General features: G+C 36.3%; 1 protein-coding gene across 4 annotated transcripts in view; it reads left to right on the forward strand.

The window, feature by feature from the left end:
• Positions 1–8,051, forward strand: part of LOC103087476 (cysteine-rich hydrophobic domain 1 protein) — a 36,004-nt gene that overhangs the window by 3,071 nt on the left and 24,882 nt on the right. The window lies entirely within an intron of this gene.

Here is an 8,051-nt window from a genome sequence, read left to right on the forward strand (position 1 = left end):
TGCTGAAACACCTGCACTGGGTCTTAATTAGGTTTGAATTCCTGTGCTCTCTTCCTCCACTCTCAGAGATCATGGAGTCCCTCTGCTTGTTCAAAACTCACCCCTCCATTTATGCTTTCCATACCCTTCTCTTCCAGCCTCCTCCCAGGCAGCACCTCTCTCTATATTACCTCACTCAGCCTCTCTGTTGGCTCAGCCTGTAAACATATTCAGTCTCTCTAATTCTTTAAAAATAAAAGCCTTCCTAGACCTACATTCCCCATTAGCTATTGTCTAATCTCTCTTCCTTCTTTCTCCAAATTTCTTAAGAGTGGCTACATTCACCATATCTATTTCCTCTTCACCCTTCTGTAATCTGGATTCTGCCACCATGACCACAGACAAACTGGTATCATTAAGATCACCATGACCCTCCTGTTGCTAAATTAGTGGGCATCTTCAATTTCCTATCTTTCTGGTCCTCTCTGCTGCATATAATGACTCCCTCTTTCTCAGAGGCTTTTACTCCAGGGGTCATAAACACACTGGCCTTCAGAGGCGAGACGGGTCACAGAAAATAGTGCAGCATGAGTAATGATGGGGCCTTAGTTGAACTGGAAGGTATATGTTTTGCCTAAAGGTATTCAAATTCTGATTTTAAATAAAACATTTTGCCAGCCAAACAAATCTAGGAATTCCTTGGCCATTTCACTCTTCCTGGTTCTCCTTACATTTTTCTGGTTATTCCTTAACTGCCTCATTCATGGGTTTCTTTTCCTTTCTTGCTCCTTAAATACTAGTGATCTCCAGGGTATTGTTCTCAGCCCACTATTCTCATTCCCTGCTCTATCTAGATGGTCTCTTCTTGACTCTCATGATTTCAATTATCTGATGTCTCCCAAATATGTATCAGTATCTCTATAACAGACTCTGCTCTGACTCTTATCTGGACTTCCTCACCTAATGGCTCACTGACATCTTAAATTCAGCGTACTCAAAACAAAACTCATCCTCCCCACCTCACATCCCCTCACACCCCCATCCCAACCCCTCAAAAAATTCCTCCTATTTCTGAGTTCTCCAACTCAGTTAAATGGACCTCCTCCTATCCCATTATTCATCGGTGGTTCCTCTTTCCCACTCAGTCTTCTCACAGCTAAGCAATCAGTGGGTATTAGTAATATATGACCTAAAAATTTCTTCTTTTCCTCCCTACCACCACTTCCCTGATTCAAGCCCCTTTCACCACCCTACTAGTCATCTTGTCTTCAACCTTGTCACCTCCAAATCTATCCCTCAGCCTGCTGCTCGATGGAGACACCACTTTCCTGTTTAAGACTTCTGTGGTTTCCCCTTCATCCATAGGATCGAGTCTAAGCTCTATAACATGGAATATAGAACTGGACCCTGCCTATCTATCAGCCTAATCTTTTGACATTTCCCTTTACTGCTTGTATTTTCTTATTCACAGCATGCTGTTTATCTCTTTGCCTCTGCTCAAGCTGGGGCCTTCATCTAGACTCCCAGTACCTACCACCCTTACCTCATAAGTCACCACCTCCTGCAAGTCTCCTCTGCCCTGAATAAATTGGAAGCAGAAATGGCAGGACAATCACTGGTTCCCTCTGAATTCTCAGTGCCTAACACAGTGCCTGCCCTGAAGTAGACACTCAGTAAAAGTGAGTTGAATAAATACTGGTTCACTTTAGTAAAAATATGCCCACCATAGTGTGTGCTGTATTATAGGCCCTCAACAAATGCTAGTTAGTTGAATCATCCTCTGGAGAGTATTTGTGTTTCTGAGCATAGATACAATACTACCAGATTTGGGGTGGAGGTTATGGCATGTCCTTACCTCTGAAAGGTTTGTTGAGCAAGACTTTATGTGTCAGAATACGCCTGTGTACTTATATCATCTTTACACATTGGTTTTCTCATTACTTATCAAGATATCATTTAACGTCTTATCAATCAATTATAATTTTTTGAGAAGTTGAATGACCTAACCAGAATAATTGTAATTCCGAATCTGAGATGATGATGATCATAAATGGATATTTGGGTATCTTTTTTCAAATTAAAAATTTTTTAAAGTGTCATTAAGGCAGATATATTTGATGTGTTACTCATTGCTGTATATATACCCAGCACAAAGAACAGTAACTGCCATCTTCTGTGTGTCAGTATGCCAGTATGATGGGCACTACCATTTAAATATTGCATAACACACCTAAAATATTTTATTAAAAGATACAAGAATGCCTTTAGTATATATATAAATGGCTAAATTAACTCCCACAGATTTGAGGTTTTAGAAACAGAAATAATGAAATGTCTCTTGTAAGTATTGTTTCAGAAATACTATACATTTGAGTGATGTAGCTTAGTGTCTATCATTTTTCATCTTGATATTTTTAGGATGAATATTTGGGTCTTACATCTCATGAGATTTTTTTTCTTATTTATAGGTATTACCATACTCTTTATATTACTTAAAATATATAGATATTTACCCTTGATAATACAACTGTATAGAAGTTAGTAGAGATGAGGTTACCAATTCTCAGAAATATATAAAATTCTCATTAAAATTAATCTAAAAGAGCTGAAGTGATTATATACAGAATTGAAAAAAGATGGCCAAATTTGCCAAACAGTGCATTTCTGCAGAAAGTTAGAGAGCACTACAAATATTGATACTTCTCTAATCAGTGAATGGAATGCCTTTTCTGTAAACAGCTGTCTTTGAGGAATTAGTGAAGCATTGTTAATTTGTGTTTATATAAGGTAAGTATTTTATAAGATTTTAGGCTTTGAGAATACTGAAGCGATGGTAACTTGTCATTTTACAGGGCAGCAAGACATGATTATTTCCATATGGAAGATTAAAGAAATTTAACTAATTTTTAAAAATCTCTTTTAATTGAAGGGCATAGACTTTCATTTTTCTTGGTATAGTAAATAGAGATCAGTGCACGTTCTTCAGGATCAGTGTTACTATAAGTGCATAGTTTTCTAGTGAAATGGTTTTTGTTGGCAGAATTTTACTACACTTTGATGTGTTTTCTTAAACAACCTGAACACATAAACTTAAATTTGAGCAAGGTTTTCAAAGGCTGATGTATAGTCATTTTCAAAAGAATTAAAAACAGTAAGGGGTATAGGGAGGGAGAAAAGAGGGAAGAGCAACTAGAGGACCCATCCTTCTTTACCTCAGTTTCCTTTACTCCAAAGAATTGTCCAAAAAATTAAAATTTGGGGCATTGGAGACACTTAACAAATAAAATACAATCATTAAGAACCACCAGCTGGGTTAGCTTCAAACACATAATAGGCTCTATATTTAATGAAGCCGATAAAATGACAGTGTGAGCAGTTCCCAAGTGCCTTTGTCTAATGCTGAAGAGCCCCACATCTTGACTAATGTCTGTCACTGATCAGTAATGGGTAGATGAGCTTGTCTAACCTCTGTGGACTCACAGTTCTTAACTTAATGGTTTACTTATGAAACAAAGCTGAGGTGTTCATTTAGCAGGAGCCATTTCAACATTTTCCTAGTAGCTACTAAGTAAAATGTTGTGCCTAAGATTATTTAAGTACTTGTTTTAGGTGCTGAATATCTAATGGAGAAGTTAAAGAAAGAAATCCCTGGTAGACAAGAACAGAATTGCTACTACCTTTTAGCCAAATTATGAGAATATATTGGGCCTAGTTTGCCTATCTTTATACCTTTTGAAGTAGATAAATGTAGGCCATAATGGAGTGTTTTAAGAAGTAAAATGACACTTTCCTTAACATTTCTTTTTGTTTTTTTAAAATTTTTGTCCACCCTGCATAGCTTGTGGGATCTTAGTTCCCTAACCAGGGATTGAACTTGGGCCCTTGGCAGTGAGAGCACAGAGTGCTAACCACTAGACTGCCAGGGTATTCCCTCCTTACCATTTCTAATATACTTTTTATATTTTAGAAAATACAATCCATTTTTATATTAGAGAAGAAAATTTGTAATGTGAATTTAGCAAGCATTTTTTGAGAACCTGAGCACTGGGCACTATGAAGAATACAGAAAAAACAAAGTACACGTCTTGGTTTACAAAGCTAACAGGAAAATCTCCTTTAAGGAATTGGTGTGGATCAGCGAAGAATAAAAGAAAATATTTTATTAAATTTTGAATTGTGTAGTACAGATTAAAGTTGGCTATGAGTGTTCAGAGAAAGGGAAATCCATGAAGGCTTGCAGCAGGGGTTGACTTGAGTTTTGAGGACTGCATTGGATTTAAACTAGGGAGAGGAAGCAAGAGAAACCACATGAGCAAAGACGAGCCAACATAGCAGTGGCAATGGAAAGGAAGGAAATGATATGAGAATGATTTCAAAGGAACAAATAACAGGACTTGGGACCACCTGGATATAAGCAAGGTGCAAAAAATAGGAGAGGGAAGGTCCAAAAAATGATACCAGGGTCTAGGTTAAAGAGAGTCAATGTGCCATTGTTAGAGATGAGGAATTTGAAAGGGGGGAGCCAGTTTCCAATAAAAGGTAACTTTTAATTTTAGACGTCTTCACTTGAGGTGTATTATTTTGTAGCAAGATATCCAAATGGAAATTGTTATTTTTGTTGTTTTTTTTTAAATTTATTTTATTAAAGTATAGTTATTTACAATGTGTTAATTTCTGCTGTACAGCAAAGTGATTCATTTATATATATGTATACATTCTTTTCCATATTCTTTTCCATTATGGTTTATCACAGGATATTGAATATAATTCCCTGTGCTATACAGTAGAACCTTGTTGTTAATCCATTCTATATATGCTAGTTTACATCTGCTAACCCCAAACTCTCACTCCATCCCTCCCTCACCCACCCTCCCCCTTGGCAGCCACAAGTCTGTTCTCTATGTCTGTGAGTCTGTTTCTGTTTCATAGATAAATTCATTTGTGTCATATTTTAGATTCCACGTATAAGTGATATCATATGGCATTTCTCTTTCTGACTTACTTCACTTTGTATAATAATCTCTAGGGCCATCCATGTTGCTACAAATGGCATTATTTCCAAATGGAAATTTTTAGTATGCAATTAGAGATGAGGGACTAGAGCATGTTGGGAAATATAGAACTAGAGATATAGATTTGGCATAGAAGTGATTGTCAAGGCTATTAAAAATAGATGAACTGTTGTAATTCCTTTAGAAAGAGGAGCAGATGACTAACAGCTAAACTTTGGGAAAAGACAAGAGTGTTAGGAGAGAGTGAATGAATCGGAGAATGTTAGGAAGGAGTGGTGAACAGCATTAACAGGCTGCAGAGTCAGGGGGAAAGTTCTGAGAAGAGGACATTGAATTTGGCACTAAATAAGATGAACTTGTCTTTCTAAATAAATTTACCAAATAAGGGATTACTTTCAGTATAGTAACAGCATCAAAAGAGAAATTTCAGAAGGTTAGGGACTTCCCTGGTGGTCCAGTGGTTAAGACTCCACGCTCCCAACACAGGGGCACGAGTTCGATCCCTGGTGGGGGAACTAAGATCCCACATGCCACACGGCACAGCCAAAATTTAAAAAAAAAAAAAAAGCCAGCATATTCATTCAAAAGGTTAAGAAAGGAAGGGATAATATTAAGAAAATGGAAACAGTGGCAACGAAAGTTCATTTGTCTAGTGATGAATGCAAAGAGAATAGCAAAGCTAAAAATTTTTTAAATATTCCATGCATTTTGAGGAATACATCTGTCTATATCCTCTATGTATTTGATATGTAGTAAAAGAATGGCAACTGGGAAAAGCTATAATGGCAGCAGTCTCTAATGGAGGTAGGAACATATTATTAACATTGTATCTAAAAGGCAAAAGGGGAATTTCTTGGTGGTCCAATGGTTAGGACTCAGTGCTTCCACTGCAGGGGACACAGGTTTGATCCCTGGTTAGGGAACTAAAACCCCACATGCTGCGCTGCACAGCCAAAAATAAATAAATAAATAAATTGGATTTTTTTTTTTTTTTTTGGCCGTACGCGGGCCTCTCACTGTTGTGGCCTCTCCCGTTGCGGAGCACAGGCTCCGGACGCGCAGGCTCAGCGGCCATGGCTCACGGGCCCAGCCGCTCTGTGGCATGTGGGATCTTCCCAGACCAGGGCACAAACCTGTGTCCCCTGCATCAGCAGGCAGACCCCCAACCACTGCGCCACCAGGGAAGCCCTAATTTTAAAAAATAGAAGACAAGCTGTACGAATGGAAATAGAGCTCTGCTTTCAAATGTATCATGTCTACTTTCTATAAATGAAACCTGTATCTATTTCTTTGTTATGCAATAAGAATTAACTGTGGAATAATGAATTCAATTACATCTTCTTGACTAGTGATAAGGTCACTATTTAGCTAGATATGATTTGAATTAAATATGTTTCTTGCTCTATTAAATATTTGTCATGTTACTGATTGCTTAGCACATAATTACAAATATATATTTAATACTAGAGTATCAGTTTCTCAAACAGCACATGAAAGTTGCCATAAAAATTCATGTACAAGAGTACCATTTTATTTTTAAATTTGGTTATACTCCTCTATGTATAGATTTAAGGGGAATGTTATGAGAATGTTATTATAAAAATGTTATGCTCTCGTTATGTGTTGTACTGACACCTAGAGAAGTAATGAAGTATTTTAATAAAGTTTAGGTCTTTTTATAATTGCTAATTAATTTTCTCAACTCTTAAAATATAGAACTTGTTTTAAAATACATTTTAAACATGCAAGGTAAAATATATTTATGTACAGATATGTACCTTGCTGCTAGCTGCTAAATATAGTCTTTTGCACAAAAAGAGCACAAGGATTGGCTTGTCTCCTTGAAGAGGAGCTGTTAGCATAAATGATACAAGGAGACTGTGATTCTCACAGAGAGTTTTAATAGGACGTTGGATTCTTAAGATGTCTTTAAAGTGACCCTAAGACCAAAGTGTAATAAATCAGTAGAATCAAACAGGACATACAGTAGCTTATTATTCAACAAACTTTTATTAAGCACCTACTAGATTCCATTGTGCTACTAAGCATAGTGGAAGATAGCAAAGTAAATAAGCCATAGTTTCTGTTCTCAAGGAGCTTAATATAGGACAGAAAGAATTTAGGGATTAGCATTTGAATTTTGGTTGCCTCCTCTTAACTATATGACTTTGGGCAAGTCATTTGATTACTTTTTGAAAAAATTTTTTCTGAGTGTCAGCTTCCTTCTCTGTAAAACAGAGATAACAATACCTCTCTTGAAGGGTTGTGAATTTTAGAAGTAATATATTTACCTAACACAGTGTCTAACCCATGGTAAGTAGATAGTTACTGGTAACTGTTACTATTATTGTCTACCTCAAAAGGAGTTCTTATTAAATGTTAGTGTTTTTTGCTTATGCTAACATAAAATTGTAGTCACTCTGATATATCATCTAACATGCAGGAAGTGACCTTTGTTATTCCTACCGAAATCAATCACCAAGTAGGTGAAGGAAGGCTTATAAAAAATCATTTTGACTTAGTACAGATTTCAATGAGTGTACTTGAAAAAAGTCAGAGCTTTTGAGGCTGGAATCTGTTTTCTCAAAATTGGTTGAACATATACATAAAAGCCATTCATAAGGATCAACCTTTGAGTATCTGAATAGTAACTGATCATAAGTTGTCAAGCTCTATAGTTCCAAAGGTTACATTAGTTTTTATTAGGAATTTTCATATATCCACAGAAGTAGAAAGAATAGTATAATACACTCCCATATACAACCAGTCAGCCAGTTCCAACAGTTATCAATTAAAATGGGTTTTAACAGAGATGTTTCAATCAAAAGTTGTGATATTTCCAGCTGTATGTCAGTGTTTCTCTATTATTTTTTAATCTCATATCATGGTTCTAGTTAGAATCCTAGTTTAACATTGGCTCCTTAAGTTTCTTTTACTATTAATTTGGATTAATAGTCAAAGATGTATTTTCTATGAATATCAAATTATTTTTAGGACATGCTTTTAGGTCACAACATCAAAAGAAAACTGCATGGCTTTGTAACTTTTTTTAAGGGAAAG

This window comes from Lipotes vexillifer, unplaced genomic scaffold, assembly GCF_000442215.2.
Source record: "Lipotes vexillifer unplaced genomic scaffold, Lipotes_vexillifer_v1.1 scaffold682, whole genome shotgun sequence".
Taxonomy (NCBI): Eukaryota; Metazoa; Chordata; class Mammalia; order Artiodactyla; family Lipotidae; genus Lipotes; species Lipotes vexillifer.